General features: G+C 36.0%; 1 long non-coding RNA gene across 1 annotated transcript; it reads right to left on the reverse strand.

The window, feature by feature from the left end:
* Positions 1-928: 928 nt before the first annotated feature.
* LOC144456301 (uncharacterized) lies at positions 929-10,408 on the reverse strand. The gene is made up of 2 exons (XR_013485308.1): positions 10,225-10,408; positions 929-1,250 (listed from the first exon to the last, which is right to left on the reverse strand). It is a non-coding gene; the product is annotated as an uncharacterized LOC144456301 (long non-coding RNA).
* Between the last annotated feature and the right edge of the window lie 1,368 nt (positions 10,409-11,776).

The following is an 11,776-nucleotide window of genomic DNA, read 5'->3' on the forward strand; positions in this document are numbered from 1 at the left end:
AAAATGGGGTTGATAATACTTATACTAGCTACCTATCAGGATTACTTCAAGGAAGTACTTCATAAACCTTAATGTACTAGTTAAGTGTGAATAATTTATTTTACTGTAAAGTGAATGAAGTGAGAACATTTACAGAAGCATATACTAAAATGGTTATGCATTAAACCCAGTGAGTTTAGATCTGTCAATGCCAATTAAGGTGAAAAGCTTAAGTTTATGCTACCAGTACTGGAAGTAATCCTAGACAGTTGTAGAGTCAAAAGGGGTATATGGTGTGAAGTCTTACCTTATACTTTCCACTTTACTTTAATTAATTTTTTTAAGCTATAAATAGGTCTGCAGTATTTCTGCTATTGCTCAAAAGTATATGTGTTAAGGCAACAATTGGGATTAATTCCAACTTGTTAAATACCTCTTTTCCCCTACCACCCCCACCCTCAAATAAGAACACAAATTCTAACACTTAGCATAATGTCAAGAATTCGTTTTAGTTATGGTAGCCAATAAGTCCAATGGGATCTTCACACTTGTATGTTAAGTGTCAAATATAAAATAGCTGTGAAATAGGCCAATAAAATGCATGTTACTATAGGTTTTTGAGAGTCACTAGTGAAGGCAATTGGAAAGTCTTCTAAAGAGAACAAAAATTAGAATGGATTATTAGGGTAACAGCAAGTTAGCGCAGAGTACAGGGATGCTCAATGTCAGGACCACACAAACATCTCCTGTCATGCCTTTTGCAGGCCTGTATGTAGAACCTCCAGTTACACCTCTGATAAGCAGAGGTAAAACACATCAGGATCCTTGATGTAGTGCTGCTCTTCCAAAGGGAAGAAAGTCCCTTTAAAAAAAAAAATTCAAATGGCTTTCCCCACCTCTACCCTCTGTCCCCTACCCCCGTGTTCTGTCCAAAAGAAAAATCCCTCAGCCGCAATGGTTGTTTTTTATTAAATTCTCCTCAATAAAAAGCTCAGGCAGGATTTATTAGGTACTCAGGGTGGACGTTTAGTATTTCGCCAGTTATTAAGTGAAAATCAATAGAAAGCAAAGAAAATGGAAGTCACTGCACTGTTAGCGCACTGTTGTCGCCCAGATATTATGTCGGCTGTCTTGTAGATTCATGACAGACGAAAGAGGCCGGGAGAGAACTTTCTGCTTACATTGCAGGAGCCAAAGTGGGGTTATTCATTAGAGCAGGCAGCTGGCCAGATGGATTTCCAGTTCAGTTTTACCATTTATCTTTAAAACGCCTGTATCGAGTGAGAAAGAACACTGATATTATGTGATATCAATGGCAGGTTTATGTATCTAAATCAGGATTTATTGTTATTTTGTTCCGAAGACCTTTTTTTCTCAAGAAATACCATTTCACTGGAAGAAAATAATAGCTAAAACCTTGTCAAAGATAACCTTTCATGTTGTTCGTGCACCACTGGCTGTAAAACAAATAGGACCCAGTGTATAAATAGTTTTAACCACATCCTTACAAATCATTTCTTCTGAGTCTGTTCCCCTGTTTGAAATTTTTTTTAGTGTTCCAAACATGATTTTTGGTCATTAGTTGTTTTTTTTCTACCAGTAATTTAGCTATAAATAAAGTCATCATTTGTTTTAATTGCAGCTAAAAGCTTTAGCAGTTTGATGTCTTGCTTTGGAACACCATAACTATGTTTGAAAAAGCTATCTAAAAGCTAAGTTGTTTTTTTTTTTTGTCCATCCTCCATGCTGCCCACTCAGAAGAGACTTTAGAATCAAAGAGAATAAGCAGTATTTCAAATTGCTTCTAAAAAGTCTTTACAGAAAGCAAAGTTATGACTTCTTGATTTGACCATCAAATAGACTTTTTCAACTGCTTCCAATGGAATAGAAGCTCTTACAGAGCAGTTTTTGTTTCATTTTTGTCATTGTATCACCAATACTTAGCACAGTGCTTTGTTATGTGGTGCTTTAAAACCTTTTGCCTAATTGAACTGAATTATCTGTTTTTCAACCAGTTGGAAAATGTATTTCTTAAGATGGGCCAATTAGCCATAGAGCCAAGTTAGTGAGGTGACTAAGATTTCCATATCTCCCAAATGGACGAAATGGTGTTTCTGTTACCTACTACCAAGAATGCTATCAATTCAAGCAAACCTGGATTCTTTTTTCTTCCTATTTATTATGGCCTTATGTTTATAAGTTTGTTTCAGAAGACATTTGAGATGTATTTCTAAAAATTTATTAGTAATTATGTGAAATTCATCTTTAAATTATTTGATAGTATAGAGGTTTCTTCAGATATCTAGCATTAGTATCTTGATTTTTTTTTTAATTTTTGAGAGAATAGAAGATAAACTCTGTTTAACATTCATAACTGCTCAACAAAACCCAGACTTTCCACGTTGGTCCAATAGTATAAACCTACTGTATAAGAATTTCTAAACTTCATGTAAAGAAGTAATTCAGAGTTGATTTGCTGAATTATTTCTCATAATTGTCAAGGGGGTAGGGTGTTGGAGTAGTAACAATGTCACATTAAACTTAATGACAAAAATCCAAGTTGAGAGATTTAATGAAATAACATTACTAATAAAAACATGTACATATCCCAGAGGTTACAAATTCTAAAAATTTCAAAAAATTAGCAAATCCTATGATTTTAACCAGAATCTCAAGTCTTATTTGTAAAATATCTTAGAATTCCTGGTCCCTAAGACAGTTTTTGAAGGGCAGTCAATAAGCTAACATTTTTTAAGCTCCTACTAAGTGCCAGATATTGTGCTAAGCCCCAGGCATACAAATGCCAAAAAGAAAATCCCTGCTCTCAAAGAATTTACAATCTAATAAGGGAGGATAACACACAAAAGGAAGCTGAAAAGGGAAGGAAGGAAAAGAAGGAACATACCCAATGGAGGGGCGTAATGGAGAAGTCCAAAGGGGTACAGCTGGGTAGGAAATAAAGAGAAGACTGACCTGGGTGCCCTCCTTAAATGGGGGTTCTGAGAGATCTCTGCTCTGCCTAACAATCATTGGCGCCTCAAGATTAGAGAATATTGATGAAGTGTGAGTTTCAGGGCTCATATCATTTTTTTCAGGATAAAGAAGTTCCCAGGTGGGACATGATGGAGAAGTCCAAGAGTACAACTGGGCGGGAAGTATAACATAAGGTAGTCAAGGTAGAAGGGAAGTCTGATGAAGGATTTAATTTATATTTAATACATTTTGTCCTTTTATTTTTTTTCCTCTTTTCCATAGGAACCTTTTTCTATAGAGATCTGAGTATATTTACTATAATCAGAAGCCTGGAGTGTATCCTGAATGCTTAGCATACAGTTAACTTTTAATAATTCCTTGTGTGTTGTTATTTTAAGAGGCTTATGTGGTATTGAGCTATTGAAATAGTTAGATTTTTAAACTGATAAATGTTGATTAGGCAGCTAGATGGAGCAGTGAATAGAGCAATGAACATGAAGTCAGGAAGTTTTGAGTTCAAATCCTTCCCCAGACATCTACTAGATGTATGATTCTGGGCAAGTTACATGACTTATGCCTGCCTCAGTTTCTTCATGTATACAACCTGCCTTTTCAGGGTTCAATCAAATGAGATAATATTTGTATGCTCTTTGCAAATCTTTAAACACTCTATAAATGCTAGTTATTATTATTACTTACTAATATTGCTCTTTTTTTTCCTATGAGCTTGTCTCAATTTCCTGTCTTGAAGTATACCACTAGTTCCATTTTCTATGTTTGTAGAAGAAATCCTAGCTGTATCCAGGATGACAGAAATAATCCCCAAATGAAAGCTTGGAAAATGTTCTTTCATTTCTGTGTCCCTTCAGAAGATCCGTTAACACTATTAAGAGCATATTAAGATAAAGTTTCATATGTTGATCTGACCAACAGTGCAATTGGTTTCACTTTGATGAGTCTAGTTATGCTTTGTGGGAAAATGTCCACTTGCCAGTGATGTTTGAATATGCCAATATTGCTGGGAAGATGAAGTGTGGCATAATGGATGTGCCAGCCTCAAGATCGATAAGATATGGGTTCAAGGTCAGCTCGTGACACATCCCAGGCCGTGTGGCAGAGGCTTAACCTCTCAGGGCCCCAGGGAGGTATCCAAGACTATGTTATGCAGCAGCTGTTGATCTGCATTGGCAGAGGGTATATCCTTGCTGAGAATTCCTACACAAATGAAATCACAGGTGCAATCCAAAAACAAAGGAAAAAAAATCACTGAGATGTAGAAAAAGCATTCCGTGAAATTCCAATTAGAGTGGGCATTCCACTTAGCCAAAACTTCATAGTGAAATCATTCTGTTTTTAAAAACACCTCTCAACAGTAAGATGGTTTTGGTTTCTTTAATGATGCATGAGAGCCCCCACAAAATTGATTTAGCAAGACCAGTAGTTAGGATAGGGGTATTCATCGCCAAGCTGGCAAAAACAACCAGATCAGCTAGATTTCAGTCTGCATTGGTGGCTCTGCAGAGACGTCATAGTTTTAATTTGTTCGTAAAAAAAAAAAAGCCTAGTCATTTAATCAATCATGTATTAACAGTGTTTCATTGGGCTAGGTCTAGGAAATAACTTCTCATCTAGCTCCTTAGTCTATTGAAGGAAGACAATAATCCACAAAATTCAAACTAATAACAAAAGAAAACCATCTTGAATATTATTTATTCATATTGCCTTTCTTCATTGATGATATCAACTATGTAACTGCACAATCTGTCTGTCTCTGTCACTCTCTTTGTTTCTTTCTCTTTTGTACCTTTTCTCTGTCCCTCCCTTTCACAGCTAATGAGTACTGAGAATGGTGCTTGGAAGTCAAGTTACCAAGAGGAAGTCAAATGTGTTCTATCACATAAATATATGTATATATACACATATGTATATGTATATGTATGTGCTATATGTACATATGCATATATAGTAAATATAAATACTATCTATCACCTGTTCCTCAATAGATTATAATAACTTTGAGAATACCTATAAACAAAAATGTCAGGTTTGTAATGTCCCCCATTTACTCCCATATGAGGATAGTTGAAAGAACTGGAAATGTTTCATCCAGAGAAGACTTAGTGGGTATCCGATAGCTGTCTTCAAATATTTGAAGAGCAGAGGGCAAGCTAGGTGGCACAGTGGAGAGAGCACCAGCCCTGAAGTCAGAAGGACCTGAGTTCAAATCTGGCCTCAGACCAAACACTTGACACTTACTAGCTGTGTGACCCTGGGCAAGTCACTTAACCCCAATAGCCTAAAAGTTAAAAACAAACAAACAAATATTTGAAAAGCTGTTACTTAAAAGAAGGATAGGCTTTTAGACTTGTTCTTTTTAGCCTGGGAGGGGGAGGAAGCAAGAGTTATGGTGGGATTTGAAAGGAGAAAAAATTAAGCATGATTTATGAAAATCTTCCTAACAAGTACAGCCATTCAAAAGTAGAATGGATTATGTGCATTCCCCTTCACTGGAGGTCTTTAAACAGCGGCTAAATGACCACTTTGGGCGAAATGACCACTGAGGAACCTCCTAATAAAGTACTATGATTTTGTGAGAGCTGAGATTTATACAGTACTTTAAGGTATTTGAATCTCTTTATATTATCCTTATGATGCTGTAGGTAACTTTAGATATTTTCATTTAGCAGAAAAGGAAACTGAAACTTAGAGAGGTTGTTCCTTGCCCAACCTCGAACTAGGAATTAATTGTCAAGGCAGGATTTGAACTCAAAATTAAGTCTTTCCTTCCTCTAGTTACCATGATTTTTCCACTTTATCACTCCCCCTTTCTATATGTCCACTCCCTGCTCTCAATGGTGTTTTTCAGATAAAATGGTATGGCAAAAATTGTGCCATCAAAATATAAACTTGTGGTAAAATCTGAATGCGTTAAAAACACATTGATACAACAGAACAGGGACTATGGCTAATTTGAATATTTCTTATTAGAGGGATGGGGTAACAGTTCACAGGCAGCATAATAACAATTATACACACAATTAGTCAATAAACATTTGTTAGACATCTACTATGTGCCAGGCATACACACTTACATACTCACACATTAGTTCAAATAATCAAGGATATTTTGGAATCTGTTTGAAGTTTTTGTTTTATAACACTGAAAAGGATTGTGTTTTTATTTTAAACTTAAAAGATCAGCTGACTTCTATTTTCTTTTAAAAGAGAATCTGTTTTTATGGACAGAATAGATTTTTATTTATGGCTTTTTCTTTTTTTTAATTATGCTCATTTCAAGTCTATTCTAAAACTGAAATCTCCCTTTGGAACAAAAAAGCAGTTAATCAAAAACAACCAACCCAGTGACTGTATCGGACCAGGTATTACACCATCCTCCTCTGGTTGTCTCCTGCTCCTCTGATAAGAGAAGGTAGGTGTGTTCCATCCATTATTCATTTTCTCCTATGTAACTTCAACTTCCTTTTAATGGTTTTTTTTAAACAATTACGTTTTAATTTTCACTGTTGATATATATATTTTTTTCTTTTGGTTCTCCTCATTTCACTCTGCAAAAGTTCATAAAATCCCTTGTTCCTCTGAATTCCTCATATTCGTCATTTCTTAGTGCACATTAAAACTCCATCTTATACCACAATTTGTTTAGCTTCTCTCAGTAATAATAATGGCAAAACAATAGCTAGCATTATACAGTGATTTGAGGTTAACATAGTTTTGTGGTTGTTGTTCAGTCATGTCTGACTCTTCATGACCCACAGGACCATAGCAGGCCAGGCCCTTCTGTCCTCCATTATTTCAATAAGTCTGTCCAAGCTCATGTTTGCTGCTTCCCTGACACTATCTATCCATTTCATTTTCTACTATTCCCTTCTCATTTTGCCTTTAATCTTTCCAATATTAGGGACTTTCCTATTGAATCCTGTCATCTCATGATGTGGCCATAGTATTTAAGCTTCAGTTTTGGTATTTGACATTCCAATGAATAATTTGAATTAATTTCTTTAAATATTGACTGACTTGATCTCCCATTTGTCTAAGGAATTCTCAAAAGTCTTCTCTAGCACCACACTTCAAAAGCACTGATTCTAATGGGCTATGGGAAATGATGAGCAGGTGGACTTCTGAGGAACCTGGAGGGACTTGTGTGGACTGATGATGAGTGAAATGAGCAGAACCAGGAAAACATTGTACACAGTAACAGTCCTGTTGTGCAATGACTGACTTTGATATACTTAGCTCTTCTCAGCAATGCAAGGATCTAAGACATCTCCGAAAGTCTCATGATAGAAAATGCTATCCACATCCAGACAAAGAACAATGTAGTTTGAATGCAAACTGAAGCATACTATTTGCTCCTTTGTTTTGTTTTGTTTTGTTTTGTCTCTTCTTTCTTGTGTTTCCTCCTATTAGTTCTAATTCTTCTTTGCAACATGACTAATGTGAAAATATCTTAATAGGAATGTATATGTAGAGCTTATATCAGATTGCATGCTGTCTTAGGGAGGGAAGAGAGGAGGGAGGGGGAGAAAAGTTAAAACTCAAAAGGTTATGGAACTGAATGTTGAAAACGAAAAATAAATTAACCAAAAAAAAAACCCCTAAAAAAAAAGCTTTGATTTTGCAGTGCTGAGTTTTCTTTATAGTGCAACTTCTCATGGCCATTTGTTGCTACTGGAAAAACGATAACTTTGACTTTATCCTCACCACAACCCTGGGAGGAACATGCTAATTTTATGTCCATTTTGCAGATGAGGAAACTGAGGCTAATAGAGGTAAAGTGAATTGGCCCAGATCACATAACTGGTAAGTATCTGAGGCCAAATTTGAACTCAGGTATTCCAAACTCTATATCAAGATTCTATTTGCTGTGTCACTTAGATACTTTATGGGCACCCACAGCACTTAGCACAGTGCCTGGCACTTAATAAAGTCTTAATTTTATTGATTGTTACATATTGCTCCTTTCTGTTTGTTTTTTGTTTAATTTCCTTTGGGTATAAACCCAGAAAGAGTCAAAGGGTCAAAGATTGTGACCAGTTTAGTCATTTTTCTTCAGGCAATTTTCAAAGTATCCTTTAATGCCTGCTTTTTGGAAAAATGCATGGCTCCCTGCACAATTCTTTTATATGTTTTCCCTCACACACATACACTCTCATTCACCCCATCCCTACTGGAAACCTCAACTATCTTCCCTTGCCATTACAAGTGATGGGACTGAATTCTGTAATACAGCAAGACTAGAGTGGTGAGAGATGTGCCTCCTGAGCCTGACTTCACAAATGCTTCCTTTCATCTTATATTTAAGCATCCCTTGACTCCCTTCCTCACTCGACTTGAAAAGAGAACTGGTCTTGAACCAGACAAATCTATTGCAATATGCTGACAGCCTGTAGCTGTTGACCAGAGTTCTCCAAGTCAACCCAAGTAGATAAAAGATGGCACTCTTCCAACTGAAGAAAAATATGTACAAGTTCCTTCCCCCTATCCCTTTATTATTGCCCTCCCCTTCCCCCCAACACTGACCACTTTAACTCAGCAGTTCTCTTACTGAGAGCATTAAAAAAACACTAACACCTGATTTGATTAGATCAAGTCTCTTATTTTGGGGAAGAATTGGTAATAAAATCACACTTCCTAAAAAAAAATGGAATGTAAATGCTGAACTAATTTAATTGCACTGTGGCACTGTAACACACTAATGTAAATATTCTGGTGAGGGGGCCTAAGACACTTGAAGTAATTACTTAAGGGCTCCCTTTCAAAGAATCTCCCCCCTTTTTATTAAATGCCTTTTAACATTAGCACTTTCTTCCTGACAAATTAAATGAAATTTCATTACTCTCCCTGACTTAATAGCATGAGACTGCCTGCTGTGAGTGCGAGTTAACCCTCTCTGGACAGATAGCAGGCTAGGACTTTGCATTAAGTCCAAATGTCACTCAGCTAAATGACTAGAGAAAAGCAAAGTCCTCTAAAATTCCTTCATTACTTTCCTGCTCTGCCTTAGCAGCTGCTGCCAGCATCACACCAGAATTATGCAAAACTCCAAAGTTTAGATCTTCCTGTGACAGTTGTTGAGAGGAAAAAAAGGCTAAGGACTTACCTTGTCTAGTTACTTATCTAATCATTCTTAAGAATTCCAGGTATCAACACAGGGTTTTACAAAATTCAATTTTCTAAAAATGAGCAACAGATGTCTCAAGTCATGTTGTCATGGGAATTGAAAGCAAAATAAAAAGACAACAGGTGGGGTGGGTGGGCTGTCACCGTTTGGCTTTCTAAACACTTATTGGCTCTTTTATCAATTCTCTAGAATGAATTGATGACATTATCTCAAATGATTAGCTGAGTAGTATCTTTTTCTATGCAGGCTTGTCTAAAGACAAGGATTTCTGCATATTAAATTTATTTCAACACTTCAGAGAGAATCATTTGCCTCGAAATAACTTTTTCCTTAAAAATTCTTCCATATTTTATAAAGAACCTTGTTCTTGGGAAAGATGCCAGGTTAAGAGCCCTAGAATAAGAATAACATGAACAGCAGAAAGTGAATTTCTCTGACTCTGCATCAGTGATGTTCTTGATTTAGCTTCATTGTGTCCTACAGATACTTCTCAGCAGGATGCAATTTTTATCAGGGATCCCACCTCCAAACAGATTTACAGTCTGCCTTCACCTCACCAATGCTAGGTTTTATTTCAAATATCACTGAAGACCACCTGTCGTCCTTTGTTTATACAGAAGTTTTCCCCTCCTCCTTTTTATTGCCTGCCCACTGTTTAACATTATCCATTCTTTTACACATTTCCCTTCTTTTTCACTGTTCGGAGCTTGTTGATATGAGATCAGAGGTTTTTTCCCCCTTTGTCTAGTCAGTTTTTGCTTTTTTTTAACTTTTTCTTCTCCCCAACAAAGGATGCTAACATATACAGCCAACATAATATGATTTCCTTTTAGCTTTTTGCTCTCTGACACAATGTTCTTTTAGTTCCCAAAAAGCTGTTTTTCCTTCTAAGATTTTGCCCCATTTACTTCTGTGTCATCAGTGACATGGCACTTTCTGATACCACGTTTCCATTTTACCAAGGGGGTGTCCTTTCTAAGACCCCAAGCTATATGAAAGAAAAATAAGCAACTCAAAAGTTCAAAAGAAACATACTGGGTTATAGATTTTTTTTTCCCTTTTGGTTATTGTCAAGTATATGTCATTTTAGGAATAAATATGTCAGTGTTTTGAAAAAGGCAAAGACTTACATTTATTTTGATACAGCTATCAGATTTTAAGAAGCTGGGTCATTTGTTCTCCTCTTGTGAGGTCCAGGTAAAAGTTCACTCTTTCCATGGCTGGTTGCTTCTGACAAACAAAATTCGAGGGCCCCAAATAAGTATTTTATCTAAAAAATGTGAATCATCCCAAAACAAACATTTAAAAAGCACAACTGCCAGATTCCACAAGTAAAAGAGTTTGAGGCTGAGACAGCTCAGATCTCCCTGGGGAATAATGGGTAAAGTTTGGCCAGCTGCCCCTTAAGGTCTTCAGGGACCCTCAATCCAATTGTACTGACTTAGCGGATGTGAATTTCAAGGTTACACCTGGGTGTTCAAGGGCAGGGCCAAGTGTAATCGGCACTTAGATCATAGATTAATCTTATTTGCCATCTATTAGGTTTGATTCCTGCTTTCCTCTCTCCCTCCCTAAAGCCAGGATTATTGTGATAGTTTAAGATAATGGATTCTAACGGAAGAAAGGTCAGGCAGGCATGGAGATTTGGAACCTTAAGATAATATGATTAATCTAAAAGCTTCTTTCTGAAAGGGGAGGGCCACACTTTCCTATGTCTAATTGAGAGAAGGAAATACAGAAAAAGACTTAGAATTAGCAAAAGGAAAAGTGAGTGTGTGGGTGCCTAGTCCTTGTCAACAGCTTTAATTCATTATCATTGCCAGGATGATCTTTCATTAGTTTTCAAGATAATATAATCGATTACCTCCAGTCCTAAAAGTGATAATACTTTATTGGCCATCTAAAGAATAATCTTTCACTAACAGATATTCATTACAAAGTTTTATGCTTTATGTTGTCAAATGATTTTTAATATAGCCATGCATAACCACATTCATATACTTGTTATAGATAATAGATTATATATGTAATATTCACACATACATGTGTGTACATGTGTGTATACACGCATATACATATATGTGTATATATATTCACTCACATGGGTGTTTACATTTTGGTAAATGCTCAGTATCCTTTAAGATTAAAATTCAGGGCTAGTGAAAAATGTGAATCTCATCATCAGATTATAGTAGTTCATTTGCAGATGTGGATTATTTAGATATTACTTAATACTCATTTAATTCAATTCAACAAGCACTTAATAGGCACCTACTATATGTAAAGCCCTTCAATAAGCACTGAGGATACAAAGATAAAATTGAAAAACAGTACTGTTATTTGATAGTTATTATGTACCACCAATGGTTTAAGCTGATTAGAAAGGATCAAATTAGACTTAGTCCCCTGGCAAGGAGGTTATAACTTACATAGAAATGTATTTCACTGTTATTCTATTTCTCTTTCCTGTTGTAGAGTTACTTAGCTCGCTAAGTGAGTACATTTGGCAATTCTATTTCACAATTTATAGTACTGCCTATATTCTTGCATTGTTTACCATCTAATTCATTTCTGCTTTTTAAGGTTAATTACACTTTATGGGAATGTTAACATATTTGCCACAGTATTTATATTGATAGTTTTTAAACTACTATGAAACTATTTTCATCAATCAGCATACAT

This window comes from Phascolarctos cinereus, unplaced genomic scaffold (genome assembly GCF_003287225.1).
Source record: "Phascolarctos cinereus isolate Bilbo 61053 unplaced genomic scaffold, phaCin_HiC Scaffold_3;HRSCAF=262, whole genome shotgun sequence".
In the NCBI taxonomy this organism is placed as follows: domain Eukaryota; kingdom Metazoa; phylum Chordata; class Mammalia; order Diprotodontia; family Phascolarctidae; genus Phascolarctos; species Phascolarctos cinereus.